Here is an 18,522-nt window from a genome sequence, read left to right as displayed (position 1 = left end):
GACTGTCTGACCATCCTTGCAGGGTCTGTAGCAGCATCCTATAAGCACACACACACTAGTTGTTGCTTAGCGAAACATAGGAATAGTCATTACGTGGGGTAAGTGAGGACCGTGGGCAGCCTCATGCCTATGCAGGGCATGTCTGTTTTGACACCGGATGAGTTACAAAGAGATTTCTGGTTTCCATAGGTTTGTGGATTTTTGGAATCTCAGATAAGGGAATGTTTGTTTGCTAACAAAAAGGTAAGATGTAGTGTCTTCCCTCAGAGGACACAGATACTTCATGTTTTCTCTATTAAGTCTTCTCTGTTTGTTACAAGCCAGTTCAAATGTGTTTAGTTTTTTTTTTTTTAAGGAAGGTGTTGGTGTTGGAGTGACTTATTGACTTATTGATTCGATAATTGAAAAGTCTAGCAGGCACATTTTGGACAATGCTGTACTCAGGGATCAAATAATGCCATTTGGCTGGTTTCTCTTCATCTTTCACACACCTTCTCTTCCAGAGGTTTCAGTCTCTCTGTCTCTATATGCTCTAAGCCAACTCTTTTGTGGTGATAAAGATGGCTAGGGCAGGTCATTTCATAGTTAAGTTTTCTAGGGAAGAAAAAAAGCCCCATTTCCTGTTGGAGCATTCCCGGAAAAAATCTTTTTGCATTTCATTGGCTCTGATCTGGTCACATGCCATCTGTCACTGAGGTCAGAGAGATAAAGTGGGATGATTGGTCTAGATAAAGTGGGATGATTGGTCTAAAGTGTGATCCACTTTGGCATCAGGAGAGTTAAGCGCATGAACTGAGCAGGTGGAATTTTCTCACACAAAAGCTGGGAGCTGTTGCCAGAAGATGTGGGGAATGTTGGGTGGCAAAGCATTCATGTAGACATTCATGGGTTGACACTGGATTTCCTTTGTAATTAAAATTCTTCTGATGGAATACAGTGGAGTTAATATCAGTTGATTTGGTCAGCTGATATATAACTTTCCTGCTGATCATATAACTTTCCTGCTGATTATATAGCAAAACATTATTAGTCTTTTATATGTACCAAAATATATATGAGCCTGCAAGTCTAAAATCAAAATTGACTCTAAATTGAACTCCTCATCAGACCATAAGAATATACAGCCTGGAACCCAATTACCTTCATTTGAATCTTTGCTTCACCCACTTTCTTGGATGAGTTACTTAACCTCTTTGTACTTGTTTTCTTTTTTTTGTACTTGTTTTCTTGTGTGTAAAGCAAGTGTAATGGTAGCTTCTACCTCACCAGGTTGGTTTGAGGACCCCATGAATTAATATATGTAAAGCATTTAGAATGGGGTTTGACACACAGTAAGTGTGCTATAAACTTTAGCTATTATTATTATTATTCCATAGGGTAACACTAACTCTGAAATTCCCCATGGTGAAGTAGGAATTTTTACAGCATGGATATTAACATTTCTGTGCCTTTAACTAATATTGCAGCTGCCCTGTGTACATTATTATGGGAAATGCCATTTGTTTTATTGTCAGATTAAAGTTTAAAAAATAAGCCAACCATAATTTTTTTTCCAGAAAGCATTTATTTTGACCCAAGAGATTCCAGTCAGCCTTATAAACTTAGAAAGTGTAAATCCTTCCTCAACTGATGGAAAATGAATCCAATTTCAAATCCCAAACCAGATTCCTGTTTTTGTTGCTATTCTTCCCCTAAAAAGACAGAACCTGATGTTTTCACAGTGTATATAAAACAAATTTTAAGATCCATATATAGCACAGTATTTACCACCCACCCCTATCCATGGTCATGAATATCATAAATTCTTTAAATTTCCCAAACATGAGATAAATGTCAGACCATTCTATAAATTGACTTTATGAGGCATTTCTGAGCTGAGCTTTCTGACATTCACTCCAATGTTTCCATAGTAACTAATGTGTTCAGAAGGGGAAAAGCAGGAGGAGATGAAAAACAAAGGAGACGATCCAAATAAAAGAGATGCATAAGTAAGGGAGAGTAGAAGGTTCCATAACTTTGAACCATTGCTTCTTGCAGGAGACAAGCATTCTTGTTCATAGGAGCAGCCTCCCCTGCTGGCTGACTGATTCAGGGGGTCCTTACTGGGAAAAACTCCCAAAGTTTGACCGACTGATACCCGACTACACTTGGACAACGTTTCAATAATGCCAATTTAGACTAGTCCTTCCCCCTTTTAATCTTATTTTTTCCTCTCTTTGGAGGTCCCTTAGTTACCACGGTAACAGTGAAGTAATTTGTGGCTGTCACTGAACTGTCAAAAAAATGCAGTATCAAGTCAATTTAAAGGATAGTTGGAAATGGAGTGGGGCAACACAGGTGTTACTGAGCATCACAATTTGCAAACATTGAAGTAAAGACTGCTAGAACTCTCCTAAAATATAGGTTCTCTTTTCAAATCTTATTCAATGGTGGCTGATTTGTTGCACTTAAAAGCAGATTTTACTGACCAATTATTATCTCGTAATGGAGAAGGAATGGCAACCCACTCCAGTATGCTTGCCTGGAGAATCCCATGGACAGAGGAGCCTGGTGGGCTGCGGTCCATGAGGTCGCAGAGAGTCAGCCACGACTGAGCACACAGCACATTCTCTCATGATGTCCGGAGCACAGCACTTTTTTCTTATTAAATGTCAACAAACTTGCTTCAATGAAAATGTGTTTAAACCCCAGGTTGTTTGTAGGCTTGATCAGGTTAGAGAGGAAAAGTTTTTTCCTGAACCATTTGAGGAGAAAAATACAGGCATCTGACTCAGGGAAATAGGCACTTGTTGATAAGCAAAACCATGGCCCCTGAAAATGTCTGTGTCCTAACCCCGCAAACTTGTGAGTACTGGTATATAAAACAGTGTATATAAAGCAAATTTAAAAATCCATACATAGCACCACCCCAGTCCATGATAATGAATATCACAAATTCTTACATGGCAAAAGTGACTTTGTTGATATGATTAAATTAAGGATCTTGAGATAGGAAGAATATCCTGGATTACTGAGGTGGGCCCACAGATAACCTCAAGGGTCCTTATAAGAGGGAGGTGGGACGGCAGAAGCAGAGATGAGAGTGATGTGGGTCCAGGAGCCAAGCTATGCAGGCAGCCTTTAGCTGCTGAACAAGGCAAAGAAACAAATTCTTCCCCAGAGCTTGCAGAGGGAGCAGAGCCCTGCCGATACCTTGATTTCAGCCCAGTGACACCTTTGACCTCCAGAATTGTAGGGGAATAAATGCGTGTCATTTGAAGTCACTGTTTGCAGTGATTTATTACAGCAGCAGTAAGAGAATAATAGAGCATTGTCTGCAGTCTCTGGCCCCACCAGTTCCTCTAAGACGGGGTCATTTGGTACTACTCTTACTTGGCTGCAGGAAATGAAGCCAGTTCTGGTTGTAGGCCGAACATTCTGAGTGTCACTGAGGGTCCTGTGAGTCGGGTGTTCTCTGTGTGATACTCCAGGGCCCTTGGATTTGGTGCAGGTACTTAGATCTGCCAGTTACTGAGGCAACACAGACCCCCAAAGTCCTGGCTTGAACACCAAAGAGAACAAATGCTTGCAGGTCCTGGGTGAAAAGTCCTTGAGAGAGAACTTCTGTGCTCATAATCCATCTCTCTATGAAAGGGCATCTGTTTGTCTTTCCACTAGATTGTACATATGTCAATGGTAGACATCCGGCTTTATGGAAATCTGTAAATTTCACATTTCCCAGCACCATTCTGAGCCCCCAGTAGATACGATGAGAAATAACAACTCCTCCTTCTCTGAGTTACTTCCTGTTTTGTTTTGGTTTTTTTTTCCATTTATTTTACTTTTACCATCCAGGTGCTGTGTAAAGCATCTGATGTGTATTATCTCATCCAATGCTTACGACTCTGAGAGAACCCCTGTTTTCATTCTATAGATGTCAAAATAGAGATCCAGTGACTAGACTGAAAGGTAAAAAGTAAGTCAGTGGCAGAGTTGGGCTTGCTGTGTCTTGCTCTCCCACCACTTCTAACTGCTGCCTTGCCGCCAGGCCAGAAGCACTATGGGGTGGGTGTTAGTGGCCTTTCTTCTCTATGGCGCCCGGTTAATACCCTGCATCCTCTGAGCTCCAGCTTTGGCTCTTACTCACTCATGCAGGGGGTGGAGGGGGAATGAGAAGGTTGCAGAGGGCTGAGGGCTCAAGACTGATGGAAGGCAGGTATTTTGGGTACTGAGGCCTCTTTGACCTTTAGAGAATGGTTGTTTTAGATAGGAATCTGGTGTCCATAAATTAGCACAATTCTATAGCTTTATGCTGTCTTGATTTATTTTCCTCTATCCTTTCCTGTGTCAGGCAGAATTCTAAGATGACTTGCATCTTCTGCTTTTGTCCTCCCCCCGCCAGTGCACACATTAAAGCCCTAATCTTCAACCTAACAGTATTAGGAGATGGAGCCTTGGAAGGTAATTCCAAGGGGTAGAGCCTGTCATGGAGATATTCGAGTCCTTAAAAGAAGAGATAACTAGAGAGATGATCACTTTCTCTGGCTGTGAGGATAAAATGAGAAGGCCTCTATCTGCACACCAGGAAATGGGCTGTCACTGGGAACTGAGCCAGCTGGGAACTAAGCCAGCCAGCAAATTGACCTTGGATGATGTGAAATAAATTTGTTGGTTTAAGCCACCCAGTCTATGGTATTTGTTGTTGTTGTTTAGTGGCTAAGTCATGTCTGCCTCTTGCAACCCTATGGACTGTAACCCCCAGGCTCCTCTGTCCCATGGGCTTTCTTGGGCAAAAATACTGGAGTGGTTTGCCATTTTCTCCTCCAGGGGAATCTTCCCAACCCAGGTGTTGAACCCGAGTCTCCTGCACTGCAGGCAGATTCTTTACCACAGAGCCACCTGGGAAGCCGGTCCCTTCCATTCCCATTGATCTATTAACTTTAAGGTAGAGAAGGCTGGGCTTTCCCCCGGAGAAGCCAGGAATGAACAAACCCTCTCTCCCACAGTTGGATGGATGAAGTTGATGTAGATTCAAACACCTAATAACTCCCAACAGTTTCCAAAGACTGAGCATGTTCTAGGAGTTGGGCTAAGATGGCTACATGCACACATGACCTCATTTAGGCTGCTCTGGGTTAATCCCACTAGAATGTACACTCAGAGGGTAGAGGCTGGCTCCAGTTTGATTGTCAGGGTATCCCTAGTGCCACAACATTGCTTGGAACATGTGGGGACCTCAAGGCATATTTGAGTGAATGAATGAACACATGAGCACATGGCTTAGATATCAGGGTTATCACCACATTCTTAGACTAGGAGGCTGAGGTTCAGAGAAGTCACGAAGTTCAGAGACGTCCCCGCTGCTCTAGTGGCGAAACTCCAGGCTCCCAACGCAGGGAGCTGGGTCAGGGAACTCGATTCCGCGTGCCACAGCAAGACCCAGTGCAGCCAAATAGATAAAAATTTTAAACATTTGTTTTTTGTAAGTTCCTCATGTCTTAAACATTCGTCCACTTCCTTACCCAGCAGTCCATGCCCCTGGCTCCTCGGCAACCCCGGGAGGACCTCCGGGACCGCTTGCGGGCCCGCGGGCGCCCTCTGTCGGCGACGCCCAGGTGGCGCACGGGCCCGGTCCTGCGCATGCGCAGGTGCGCCGGCGAGGGCCCGCCGCTGGCTGTGGGGCCTGAGTGCTGGCTTTCACGTTTGGGGGTGCTGAGCCGCTCCCTAAATGGGACCTGGACATCACTTGTGAGTTTCGGGCGTGTAGTCTTGGGCCTTTTTCAGGAATCGGCGTCTGGATGTGCGCTCGACCAAGGGGCAGGAGGACTTGAAGAGTTAACCATTGCCTGAGTGGCCTGGAACCAGAGGCCGAGGGGAGCTGACAGGGCTGCGCTTCTAGAACTCCGGCTCCTTGTCTGACTTCCCTCCGAGGCGGGAAGTGGGGAGTGACGTTGTCTTTGGGCCGATGGTCAGAACCTGTGATGCAAGCATGGCCCAAATTAACCGGCCGCGGGGAGACCTTTGCATCCATTTTCCCGAACCTTCTGCCGCAGTCCCGCCTGTCAGCGCAAGTGCGCTCGGGGTAGTCGCGTGTAATCTCTTACACTCCAATGCGCAGTAGATCTACTGTCGCCGCAGGCACCAGCCTTTCTCAGTCCTTTCAGATTCCTTCCCAGTTCTTTACAGAAGAGGTGCAACACTGACTCACATCCAAGGCAGATTCACAACCAAAAAGATGTCTTCATTTTCTCTTTAAAAGTGGTGGCTTTGTTGTTTTCGTATCAAGTAAGGGCTACTTTTGGGGTTGTTTAGCTTTTGATCCCCATTTCATAATTACATCCTTAATTTTTTTAGGTTATTGTCTATTGAAATTGTAACTTTATTAATTTCTATCTCTAAAACTCCAACAAGAAATACTTACCTCTTACTTCTCCCACTGGAATAATATATTCCCCAGATGGAGAAATTTAGGAATGAAGTAAAAACCTAGAGGACAAAAGGAAAATGAACGGGAGGTGGTGAATTGTTCTGAGAAGATAGAACACATGCATTTGCTGGTCTAGATGATTCGATTTTCTCAGGGAGTGTTGGAAAATATGGTTAGAAGGGGGAAGGCAGTCTGCTGTCATGCAGTGTTCACTAGAAGAGGTTTTGAGGATATTTGATTTGGAACTACTGTTCTTTCCTTTCATAATATTCAGCATGTCCCTAATCGTTGTATTCCAGATATTGAACACCAATTTTAAGCCCTTCTACCAAAATGTTTTGCACTCATTTTAACATTTCTAAATTGAAATTCTAAATTAGTATTCATTGAAAAGTGGTTTGACACAAAGAAACGAACATGAATGAAACCTTCTGAGCCTTCTTTGCATTTCCAAGCGCATGTTCAATTCTTTAGAAAAGTCATTGTTGTCGGTTTAGGAAAGATTTATTCAATTCCCAAGTGCCACCTCCAGAGGGCACAGCTGTCTCAAAAAAAAAAAAAAAAAAGTTTTTTTTTTTTTTTTAAGTTCCTTCAGTTTTGCCAAGGAACTCTTCATAGTCTGTAATTGTGATTCTTGGGATCCAAACTTGAAATAGTTTTACCTAATATATTTTAATATTCACTGAGGTCTCAATAGTCTATAGTTGTGATTCCTAGGATCTAAACTTGAAATAGTTTTACCTAATATATTTTAATATTCATTGAGGTCTCAATAGTCTATAGTTGTGATTCCTAGGATCTAAACTTGAAATAGTTTTACCTAATATATTTTAATATTCCTTGAGGTGTTATGGTATTCTCTATTTTCAGTGCTTAACACTTAGAATATTTTAAATTTTTATAAAAGGAAGAATTAAATCCAGTGTTGTCAGTTTGTCCCATACTTAAATCTCTCTGTTCTCTCTAGTTTTATGTAATAACTCGAGTCAGACAGCACCCTTTAATTTTTAAAACACATTTAAAAGTTTATTTGCTAAAACTTTGTATTTTCAAGAGATTGCACTCATGACCCCAGTTACCCTAAAAGATGAAGCATGAAATGTGCATATGAATCACTTATGACTTAGTGCCCTGTGTATTCTTGTAGAGTCTGCTGTTACATTTAGAGTAAATGCTTTGGAAGCTTTCTACTCCTGAAGCTACACAAACTGCCTGGGGGATTTATTTTTCACAACATCAAAATTTATGGTGACTTTTTATTTTAAAATGCTTTTATTCATCCGCAGAGGAGATGAAGTTGAAGTGAATTTGCTCAGAAAAGAATGGGGTTATTTTTTTTTCTAGAATGTACATTAAATGATTTACTCTCTCCCTCATTTGTCTCAGCCATCTCTGCTATGTTTAGTGTGAAATTGAACCCTGTAAGGCTAAAATCCAAGGAGAGGGAGACGAAGGATTCATGCAAACAATTTACGTGTGTTTCTTTTCTGTGTTTTCTTTCACGGCTTTCAGTTGCTGCTCACTTTGGGCTATTTTTCTTTTCCTGTTATTTTTTTCCCTCCTGTTAACATTATGCAAAAAATCTATCAACAGGGTGTGAAAAGGATTGTTTGTAAGTATTTAAAACCACTTAACATCTATTTATATGAAAATGCTGTTTAGGTTTTGGAAGCTTATTTGCATGTTGGCATGGAAAATTTTGAAAACTTGTACAGGATTGATGTTGAAAGTGTTTAACTTCGTATTTGCTTTACATGAATTGGAAAGAGCTAGAGGACCCACCAAATCAGTGTGTTCTGTAAGGAACCACGCTTATGAAGTGGTGTCAGCTAAATGTGTAGAAGAATCAAGAAAGGGCTTGATGAAATATCCTTGAAGTCAGGTTAAGCCAGGGATGAGCCATTCAGGGCTAATGTGTATGATACAGAAGTATAATTAGCAAATCCACGAATTATCCCTCTTCTATTTCAATTCCACATAACAAATGTTAGTTTATATTCCTTTACCTTGTACATTAGTCTTGTCTCCCCAGTGGGATGATGGAAGATCTTTGATGGCAAAGAACCATGTCTGATACATATGTTTTTCTATTTCAACACAGTTGTTTCTATTTCACACAATTGTTGTGTGTTGTTCATCACAACAACTAGCCCAGTGTTAGACCAAAGAGGTCTTCCACAAATAGTTGGTGATTAATTATTAGTCTGTGGAACTGTTAGCCAGGATCTGCTCCCAAGTAGAAAATGCCAGACTCAAAACTTTAAAGTGTTCTTGGAATCCAAAGTGTTTTTCTCTCCATTATGTCTCCGTGAGGCTCCTGACACTCTGTCTCCTTAGGTGAATGAATGTGCTGTTTTAACTTGATGGATGATTTACAAGAAATTTGTCACAAGTATTTGGGATTTTCGGTGCTGCCCTTTGTATGACTTAGATAATAAATCCGAGGACAGTGTAATGGAAGGGATTCAAATGCAGGTGAAGTTACTTAGAATATTTGCAATGGAAGGGTTGGGAAACTAGTGTTTCAGCAGAACACAGACGACTAAGATAAAAATATAATCTCCCCCTTGTCCCCTTGTTTATATACGGTAGAACTTGGCTTGTTCATCTGTCAGTGTTAACTGTTCTATGCACGGTCCTGAGCCATTGTGGTTGAGTGACACAGAGGTAGTTATCTCTTGTCAGGGGATATACTTAAGTGAGTCTATCACGCATGTGCCGCAGGGCCTCGAGCCTTGGAAGGACATTTTGTTAGGTGACCCCTAAAGTCACCTAGTGATGAAAATGCTGTGTGATTCTGCATTAAGTTTGCATTACACTCATTTATTGGAATCAAAGACAGTTCTACAAATGCTGGAGCATCATAAGGAAACGTGAGATGACAACCAATGGGCTAAAAGCCCAACATGATTAGATTAAGGGAGTGTCATCCCCATGCAGGGTCCTATTTCAAGGCCTGTTAGCCTGGGTACATGTGTTAATTACACGAGCAGTTCAGATATTCTGTCTCTGACTGGTGAGTCTAGTTTGAAATGCTTATAATTCTAATTTAATTAGAAATGCATTCAAAGAGCTAATGTTATTTGTGAGAATTTAGAAGTAAATCCCTTAGTGAAATAAATGGACCTTTGGTAAAGTGAATCATAACCTAATTTTGAACGTATGGATGGATATTCTCCTATCAGCTTTGCTTGAAGTCTGGCAGAATTGGGGGGAAAATTCTGGTGTAGATGCAGTCAGTACTCATCTGTTCTCACTGTATGACTTAGTTGAAGATCTGGATTCTCTCCGCTGCCACCACAGTCTTCAAAAATAAAGTCATTTATTGAAAAAGTCAGCAATCTAGACGATTCCTACTTTTCTCATTGACACGGCATCTCCTGGTTGCCTGCACGTCCATGGAGATACATGACCTCTTAGCAGGGGGTCAGTGTTGTAGGTGGAGAGTCAGTGCAGTGTTGATGTTCACTTAACCTTCCAGCGACAGCACTCTCACCTTCCTTTGGTTGTGGCCAGTGATTTTTAGTCCACTACAGCCAGGGCTGTGCCGTGGTCTGTCCTGTAAGTGGCTTCCTGGTGACACTAGAAGGTGACTTGATCAGCATGGACAACCACATGTTTGGCGGGCAGAAAAGATGCAGCGTGCTGTCCCCACAAGTCAGCGTGCCTTCTCAAAATCCGTTTGATGACATCCGCTGTGATGTGGATGGGTTCCCCCAATTTATCTTCGGTCTCAAAAAGTGGTTTAGGGCTGGATGCACATGCTGGTGTTTGTTAATTCCTGAGGTGACACTTTTAATGTTTGATGTTCCACAGTCCTGGAAAGAATGATTTTTGACTCTTTGATCCTGTGAGAAAAATCCAATTGTTTTGCATCTTGCAGTTCATGCCGATGGCTTTTGTTCCCTCGTCGTTTTAGCAGATATTTTCTTTTTTTTAGGGCAGTGTTGTGATGAGGGGAGGTCTGTCAGGCTATTGCAATAATATAAATAACAAGCTGGTGGAATTACAAATAGAGCAGAGATTCTTAAGAGGTTAGAGCAAAAAAAAAAAAAAAGTGGTTCTGGTTACCAAGCTGGAGGACTATGTAAAAAAGGTGCAGAACCCTTTTTTAATGTCATGTCTGTGTGCAGCTTTCCTAGTTTAAAAATCGTCCTTTCTTTCCTAAGAAAAGAAAACACAAGCTAGGGAATAAAACGCTCTGGACAAGTTTCATTTAGTTAGGTTTTTTCCCTCCTTGATCTTCCTGATGGTTTTCAACCTCTCCTGTTCTCTAATAATATTACTTGGAGAATTAAAGACAACGTGAAAAACAAAAGCTCCGGCAAAGGAGAAGGGCAGCCAGTAGCAATGAACTGAGTCCTCCAGGCTGTTCACAGGATGGTGACAGAGACAAAAGAACTTTTTTTTCGTCTTTATAAGAGCTGCTGTCACCTTTTCTTCTCTTTCAGACCTCTCTCTCCCTGTTCTTGGCTTCTTTGCAGCTTTCAGCGTCTCATTATGAATGGCTATTTTAATTCCTCTTTTTATTAATAAATAAGATAATGTTACTGTTACTAATTTACTGTTTGGAAAGTAGAGCCTTTAATGTGGCATTCTTGATGGTTTCAGAGTAATTGTAATTTTGTCTATTTTTTTTTGCCCATTGAATCGAGTTTTCTGTCAGCCAAAGTGCTTTGCCTATTCTTTACTGCAGTTTTTTTTTTTAAAGGATAATTGAAAGTTGTTCTACAAATATAGCTAAAAAAATTCATGTTTCTCAGTGAAAAACAACCCTGAAATGAAAGCCAACTTAAATCATACCAGAAAAGACTCACAAAATGAAGCTGACATCCTGGAAAAAGGGAGAAATGCTAAGGCTCCCAAGTAATCAGTTTGGGCCACTTAGGTGCTAAATGACAGGATCAAGAAGAAAAATTTTAAAATTGATTTTTAAGACTGTCTGAAAAAGGAGGCTGAAATGAATATTAAGTGATTTCTTTGGGGCTGTCAGAAATAATAATGGAAGAAGAGACAAGCCAGGTCTTGCTGCCGATGGTAGGATCAAAGAATTTAGAGTCCGCGCAGATTGGAGATGAAGTCCTGCACTTCAGTTGTTAAGAAATGTGAATGGAGAGAAGGGGAAGGAAGCAGCAGAGGAACCTAATATGCGTAGTATGAGCTGGAAAGGGAAGGGAAGCCGCGCTGGGCTCTTAGGGAAGAGGTGCTCTGTGTTCTGTGGGGAGCGGCCCATTCCCGGCAGAGCCTGGCACGTGAGGTGGACCTAGCAGTGTGGATGGACGGGTCAGGACACATCCATTCCCTCAACAACCCACACCCCCGACCCATCAGCCCATGTCCCGGCCAGTAGCCGTATACATCTATCTGTCAGTTGGCCGATGGGAGTGGGGCTCCAAGCTGGCTGTTGAACAAGCCCATATGGCATGAGGGTTGCATTCGTATCTTTGGTCTCATTAGCACCATGTTGGAACCAACAGAGTTAACCGACTAATTAATAGAGAGATGCATTGAGTGTTCTCTGGGATTTGGAATCAGTTTCCCTTAAATTAGCCATGTCAATTACCACAAGCCCAAAGATACCAGGAGCTGGAAAAAGATCTGGCAGGATTTAAAAACACATGGGGACCATGGAGAATGTGAATAAAAATGGAAAAGTAGACCCACCTCACTAGGACTGTGCTTTTCCAGCACGTGGATGTTGTCACAGCACTGCGAAGGACTGATAGAGCATTCTGATGGACTGTGTTTTCTACCATCTGTTTTCAGAAGTTTCTTAAGTTCTACTTTTTTTTTTCTTGTTCTCTGAATACATTGGACTAGAAAACATACCCTACCATACCGTTCTGCTCACTAATGTGGAAATGGACAGCGAGCCTTAACGCCCCAGTCATTGGCAACAGGATCCAACTTTCTTCTCGGAGATGTATCCATGCTCCCTCTTTGTCATATGGGATTCTATATCAAGGTGCCTGGCCTTACCTAAGCCATTAGGAGGTCAATATTGTGATTCAGTCTCAGCCTGTGGTTCTAAACTAGGGATGAGTTTCTCTCCCTGGGGACATCTGACCATGTCTGGAGACATTTCTGGTTGCTACAGCTATAGAGCATGCTACTACCATCTAGCAAGCAGAGGCTAGAGATGCTGCTTAGGATCCTACAATGGACAAGACAACCACCTCCAAGGAGGAATTATCTGATCCAAAATGTCAGTAGTGCACAGGTTGATAAACCCTGTCTGAGCCAACTTGACTTTGCCTTCTGGGACCCTGAAACATCAGTGATGTGGTATAAGCAACAAATCCCCCAAATTAGTCAAACTCACTTATTCTAGGAGCAGTGCCTCATTAAGACAGCCCTGCTAGCTAGACTTCCTCCTCAAACCTTTCTGGGTTCCCACTTTTTTTGTTTTTTATGCTAGATCTTCAAGTTATTTGTTCTGTGAACTCCGCCATACCCTTTTGATACAGTCCTTTTCTGCTGGAATTAGCCAGAGTAATGTTCTGTTGCTCACCATCAAAGAATTCTAAAGTGTGTGTGGAATAACTGATGGTTTAGCATAGATATGTCAGATAACACATCATTCGACAATTCCTTTATAAATCCTATCTTTGGTTATTAAGCATCTAGTAAGTTGAGAGTCAAGTTAGAGGACGCAGAAGCAGTATAACAGAGAACCCTGGACGTGTGAGGGTTCTTGTGCTGACGTTTCACTGCACGGGTAAGAGAATTGATAGACCCCCACAGAGCTTGAGAACTCACTCTCAAGCAGGGAAATAAAGTTTTCCAGTATGGTGGGGCATCAGTGGCAGCAGATCAAGTGCAAACCTCAAAAAGCAGGTTTAAAAAAAAAGTAACCTACCATTTTGAGACTATGCCTGCCTTTGACCTCCATGGGCTACTCTGCACAGTGTTGAAGCCAGGGGTTGCAGATGAATAATTTCTTGTCTTTTTAAAAAATCATTCTTCTCAAGGTTCATTTTAAAATAATGAAAGCATAGATGGCAGTACCTTACTCACAGGCACAGAAGTTTTCTTTAAAAATGTTTAAACTCAGAACTGATGCTGGCATGGTGCTCTAACGCCATTAAATAGAAACTCTACTCAAATTAAGACGATCCAGGGAACAGAATCTCTTGATTACCAAGGCTGGAATAGGTGGGTGTGGGTGGTTGTCTGAGCCCATTTAGCTGTTGGAGACCTTGGGGGCTGCCTCGTAAAAAGACCTGTTTTGTTGGAAGCTTCTCTCTCTCTAAGTGCATGGGTTGGAATATGTTAAACTGTTCTTTGGTGAGCAAAGTCATAAAGGATGTGAGCATACAAATAGAGAATTCGTGTTGGAGATCTCATGAGGTTCATTGTACTTCTCAGGCAGGGTTTCTTTTTTTAAGATGCCAGCAAAATGCCATGATATTTTATTTTTGTCTCCAGTAAATTGCTTTGGAAACTTAAACAAATTAAACATCCTGTTTTGTGTTTCTGAGACTCACTGGGGAAACTCAGTCTCTCCAGTCTGATGTTTCAGGTGGAAGTAATAGGTGTGTGTGAATCACCTTTTTAAAATAGTTATGCGTGTGCATGACCCATTCAGTATCACCTGGGCTTGTAAGCAGTTGTGTATATTATCTAAAGAAGAAAACAAAAGTGAACTTTTTGGAGTGTGTGTGTGTGTATAGGTATGTGTGATATTGTTAAGATGAGAAATCATTCCTGATGCTTTTTATGTTTTAGGAACTAATTTCTAGTACATTGTATTAGTATACTCAAAATCCATTGTTGAAGCCACTTGGAAACAAATTTAAAGTAAATCTTAATAAAAATAATTATCATCATTCAAATGGAAGGCAACATGACAGAAATTAGCAGCTAAAACTGAGAGTCTGCCTTTGAAATTTAATGGGGCACAATTTTTCTTGGGTTCCTCATTCTGAAAACCACTTCCCCTTGTTTTCTGTGTTGGTGGCTGAAAACAGCTCCTAGATGCATACCTGCCCCTGCCTCTCTCCCTCACTCCTTCCCCCACCTCACTGGATTTCCCTGCAACTGAAGGGTTGTTTCCTTTTAGTACCTCCCTACTAGGCGGGATGGAACAGCCTGGAAGGCTGGTGCCTCTGAGCCTGAGCAATAAAATTAGCCTGGGGGGTTCATTTTAGTGCTTCTCCCCTTCGAGGGGGTCTCTTTGACCATCGGAGGGTCTGACTTGGTTACTTCTCAGGTAAACATCTCAGACTGCCAGGGCTTGAAGTCTGGTTGAAATGGTACATTTAAAGGCCAGACAGAACCCAAATCAATGGATGATTGCAGCACCTTTCAAATGTCACTTAAAAAACTCTGTGCAGCGACGACTCCAGCCCCTTGGGGAGGAGCCGAGCGAACTGTCGCCCTCGTCCCCCTCGGCTTTGACTGTGGCTCTCTCCTTGTTGCTCTCTGCTCTCTCCCCGTCTCCTCCTTCCCTTCTGCCCGCACCTGAGCTACATGAGTGGGTGTGTGCCCTGGAGGCTGAACTATGCAAGAGGTGTCACCTACAGAGGTGTTTCCTTTTGGAATGTCATTGTTTAACTTCAGGGTCCTGTTATTCTTGTGCGAATGAAATGTCAGAAATGAATTTCACCGTGTAATTTTCCAGGCATTGACAGGCCTTTGCCATCTGTCATTGGATCATGAGTTTGCCTTTGGTTTCCTGCCATGTTTAGGGTTTTGACCTATCCCTTTGAGTGCCAGTAATTTTACTTCTCAATATAGCCTCTGATGGAGGTCTCGGCTGCCAGGTGTGACTTGTAACTTTGAGGCATGGAGGGATTTCTTCTCTGGGCTTTGCTTTTTATTATTTTTAAAACCTCAAGTGTCGTGAATCCTGTCACTTGAACAGCGTTGATTTGCAATTAATCCCGTGGATATTACCTATTTTTGCCTGTAGTCTTTGCTGATGAGGAGGGTCCCACGTTACAGCAAAGTCTCAGTCGTTTTGAAATGTAGGACTGAGTTTTATTGACTGAAAGAGGCAGTTTAGGGGAGAAAGACTGGAGTAGGAAATAATAATGTTTTTTTTTTTTAAAGAACTCAGGTTTAATTGGAAAGAAGGAAAACTGAAGTTTTTCATTTCCCTGCATAGTGAAGATTTTGAAAAGTCCTACCGCTCTGAAGTCAGAAGACGGATTTTATAAAGTACAAGCAGATTGTTTTTGAACTGAATGTTAAAGTTCTGCTGTCAGAGTTGACAAGTTCCCGAATTCAATTTTCAAACTAAAACTTAGAAAACCGAGGAGACACTGTGTCTTCTCAGTAGCTTATCAAAAGAAATGCGGCGGCAGGCTCCCACCGCTGTCTCGGCCAGCCGGGTTGCGGGGAGGCGGACAGCACCCCTTCACATCATCTCCGCTCCCCCTGGCACTGGTGCGTTCTTGATACGGACTGGATAGGAAGGGCTCCAGCTGCTCAAGCTTGCTGAGATTGGATGATGATGACAGGCCACCCTGCACTTCTCTCCAAGAATGGGGAGAGGATTTTTTCTTTTTCTTTTTTTTTAAACCATTTTTAGAGAAGCTTCAAGCACCAGTGATCTTTGCTCAGGACTTATTGGTCTTCATGGTTGGCAGACAGAGGATTAAGAAGCATCGATATTAGCACACTCGTTGTTGCTTTACAAGAACAGTGTAAAGCTATGTAGAATTCTAGGCATGGCCCCCACCAGCCCTCTCATTTTTCTTTCTTTGGAGATAAAAATTAGCTAGTTACGGCTCTTGAGTTTTCAGGATCTTCCTTATGCACGTAGACGATAAAAGATTGTCCTAAGAAAAGAAGGTATTTTGCAATTAACTACTAAAGTAATGTAGGTAAGTATTAAATATTTACCAGGTACCACATGAAATTTACATGTCTTATAAATTTACATAACAACCCATGAAGCAAATTACGTCATCACCGTTGCGCAGATGGGGAGAGTGAGGCTCAGAGGGTTTTTTTCAGGATTTCTTCTCCTAGTGAGGAGAAGAGCTGGGATTTAAACCCAGCTCCACCTCCTAACCTTGCCCTCTTAACATTTTACTGTAAAACTGCCTCCAAAGCGATGACAATGATGAGCTCAGTGGTAGAATTTCTTCCTACAGATTCTTTCAGCAGTAAATAAATATCATGACCTTTTGAATACTCTTCAGGTTGTGTGATTCTATTAAGTCTTAAAATTTTCACCGGCTTTTATTTTGTATCCATTTGGTCTTTGAAAATTCAGAGTTATTGGTTGCTATATTTCGTTTTTATTCCTGAAACTGTTATAAAACCTTATTAAATTGAAATCTTATTACCTGGAACTCCCAATTAGCCAGATGTTTCTTTTTTTTTCTTTCCTATATTCCACTTGTAGAAGGAAGAAGAAAACCATAGAAAAATATGCCCATATCAGAGTTTTTTTCCCCAAGATTAAATATGTCCTATGGTCCTTTGCCTTTTAGATGTTACTTCTAACTCCAGCTGTGTTAGATGTTAAAATATAACTCTTTATGATTTTGACATGCTTAACAAAAAAATCTGCTATAAATGTTAAGGGAGTTGTATTAGTAAGAGTAAGCTAAGGGCTGTAACGAAAAGTCCCAATAGCTTATCATAATAAAAGATGACATCTCATCCACTGCACAATGCAGTGGGAGTCAGCAGTGATAGTGGGGAGAGCAGATCTTCTGCTCCAGATTCTCATTCAGATAACCTTGTGGCTCTGATAATTCCTCTAGAATCTCAGTTTTTCACTGAATTTAAAGAACCTGACTGGTAAACAAAGAAAGACAGCCAGCCTGGAAGATTCTTTGAGAAGTAGGGCCAGGATTGAAAGCGGTTCTGCCCACAGTTCTGCCCATGTTCCGATGGCATGACCCCACCTAACTGCTCAGGGAGGCTGGGAGATACAGTCCAGTTCTGGTCCCAGGAAGGAGAGAACGTGGGGTTTGGTGTCCACCTAGCTTGGTCTCTGGTCACAGCAGTGACATAAAATCCTGAGGTCTTTATGGCTCTTCTGATATTCAAAAGTATGTAAGAAACAGCTGTTCTAACTGGATTTGTGATTTCCAAAACTTTGCCTCACATGTGTGTACTTAGTCGTGTGCAACTCTTTGCAACTCTATCGACTGTAGCCCGTCAGGCTTCTCTGTCCATGGAATTTTCCAGTCAAGAATATTGGAGTGGGTTGCCTTTTCATCCTCCAGGGGATCTTCCTGACCCCTGGATCGAACTCACATCTCCTGCGTCTTCTGCATTGCAGGTGGATTCTTTACCAGTTGAGCTACCCCGGAAGCCTCCAAAATTTGGGTTATTAAAAAATATTATTGGAACATCACTTAGACCCACGCAGGATCAGAATGGAAATGTGGACTGCCAGGGGTGGGGATGAAGCAGACTAGGAATCTACGTTTTTCAGAGGCTCTCCAGGTGATTCTGATATAGCCAGCCTGGCACCAGTTTGGTGTTTGGTAATCACTGGTCTAGATAATGTACTTGATAAGGCAGGTTATTAATACAGATTAATTCATTTCAGAAAGGACTTTTAGCCAAAAGGACTGGGAGGAAAAAGAGTGATTTTTAGTTACTTGGTTAATGAGCTTAAATTCCTATTTATACTAACTATTGTAAGTAGTCAAGACTTCAGACATATTCTGTGGCCAGTTGTTTTGAAAGTCTGTAGAGTGCTTCATAGGTAATATAGTTTCATTTCCCAGGGAAACGCCCCATATAGAAGAAAGCCATCCCAGATATTGCAGATGCTGACCACCTATATTTTATTATAATTGTTAAAAAGTTCTCCATGTCTCATTTCAACCTTTTTCACCCTCCTAGCAAGCACAATTATAGATTCCTAATTACCTAAATTATGTCAGTGGATATGAAGGCAATTATAGTAGTAAAAACTGTTTTCTGTTTCAAACAGTCATTGGGTTTTAAAAATCAAATTGTGTTTCTTGTTTTGGTATTTAAGAGTATGGCATTGCCAGGTTGTTTTTAACCCACATGTTCCTCACATGACATCCTTCTCCATTTAAATTTTTACTACTGTATGGCTTTGAGGGATAAAGATAACCTCTTATAACTGATATAAGTGTCTAGGTGAAATCGATCTCGTTGATTCTGTGAGGCCA

The 18,522-nt window shown here is 41.6% G+C and overlaps 1 long non-coding RNA gene across 1 annotated transcript in view; it reads left to right on the top strand.

Annotated features, from left to right (window-relative positions):
* The first annotated feature begins 5,638 nt into the window (after positions 1–5,638).
* The window catches only part of LOC139030701 (uncharacterized), a 168,161-nt gene continuing 155,277 nt past the window's right edge, over positions 5,639–18,522 (top strand). Inside the window, exon 1 of the long non-coding RNA XR_011483110.1 lies at positions 5,639–5,727. This is a non-coding gene — a long non-coding RNA (uncharacterized lncRNA). The remainder of the gene's footprint in view (positions 5,728–18,522) is intronic.

The sequence above is a fragment of the Odocoileus virginianus genome, chromosome 23 (genome assembly GCF_023699985.2).
Source record: "Odocoileus virginianus isolate 20LAN1187 ecotype Illinois chromosome 23, Ovbor_1.2, whole genome shotgun sequence".
NCBI lineage: Eukaryota > Metazoa > Chordata > Mammalia > Artiodactyla > Cervidae > Odocoileus > Odocoileus virginianus.
The sequence above is the reverse complement of the archived record's forward strand: the minus strand, read 5'-3'. Positions and strand labels throughout refer to the sequence as shown.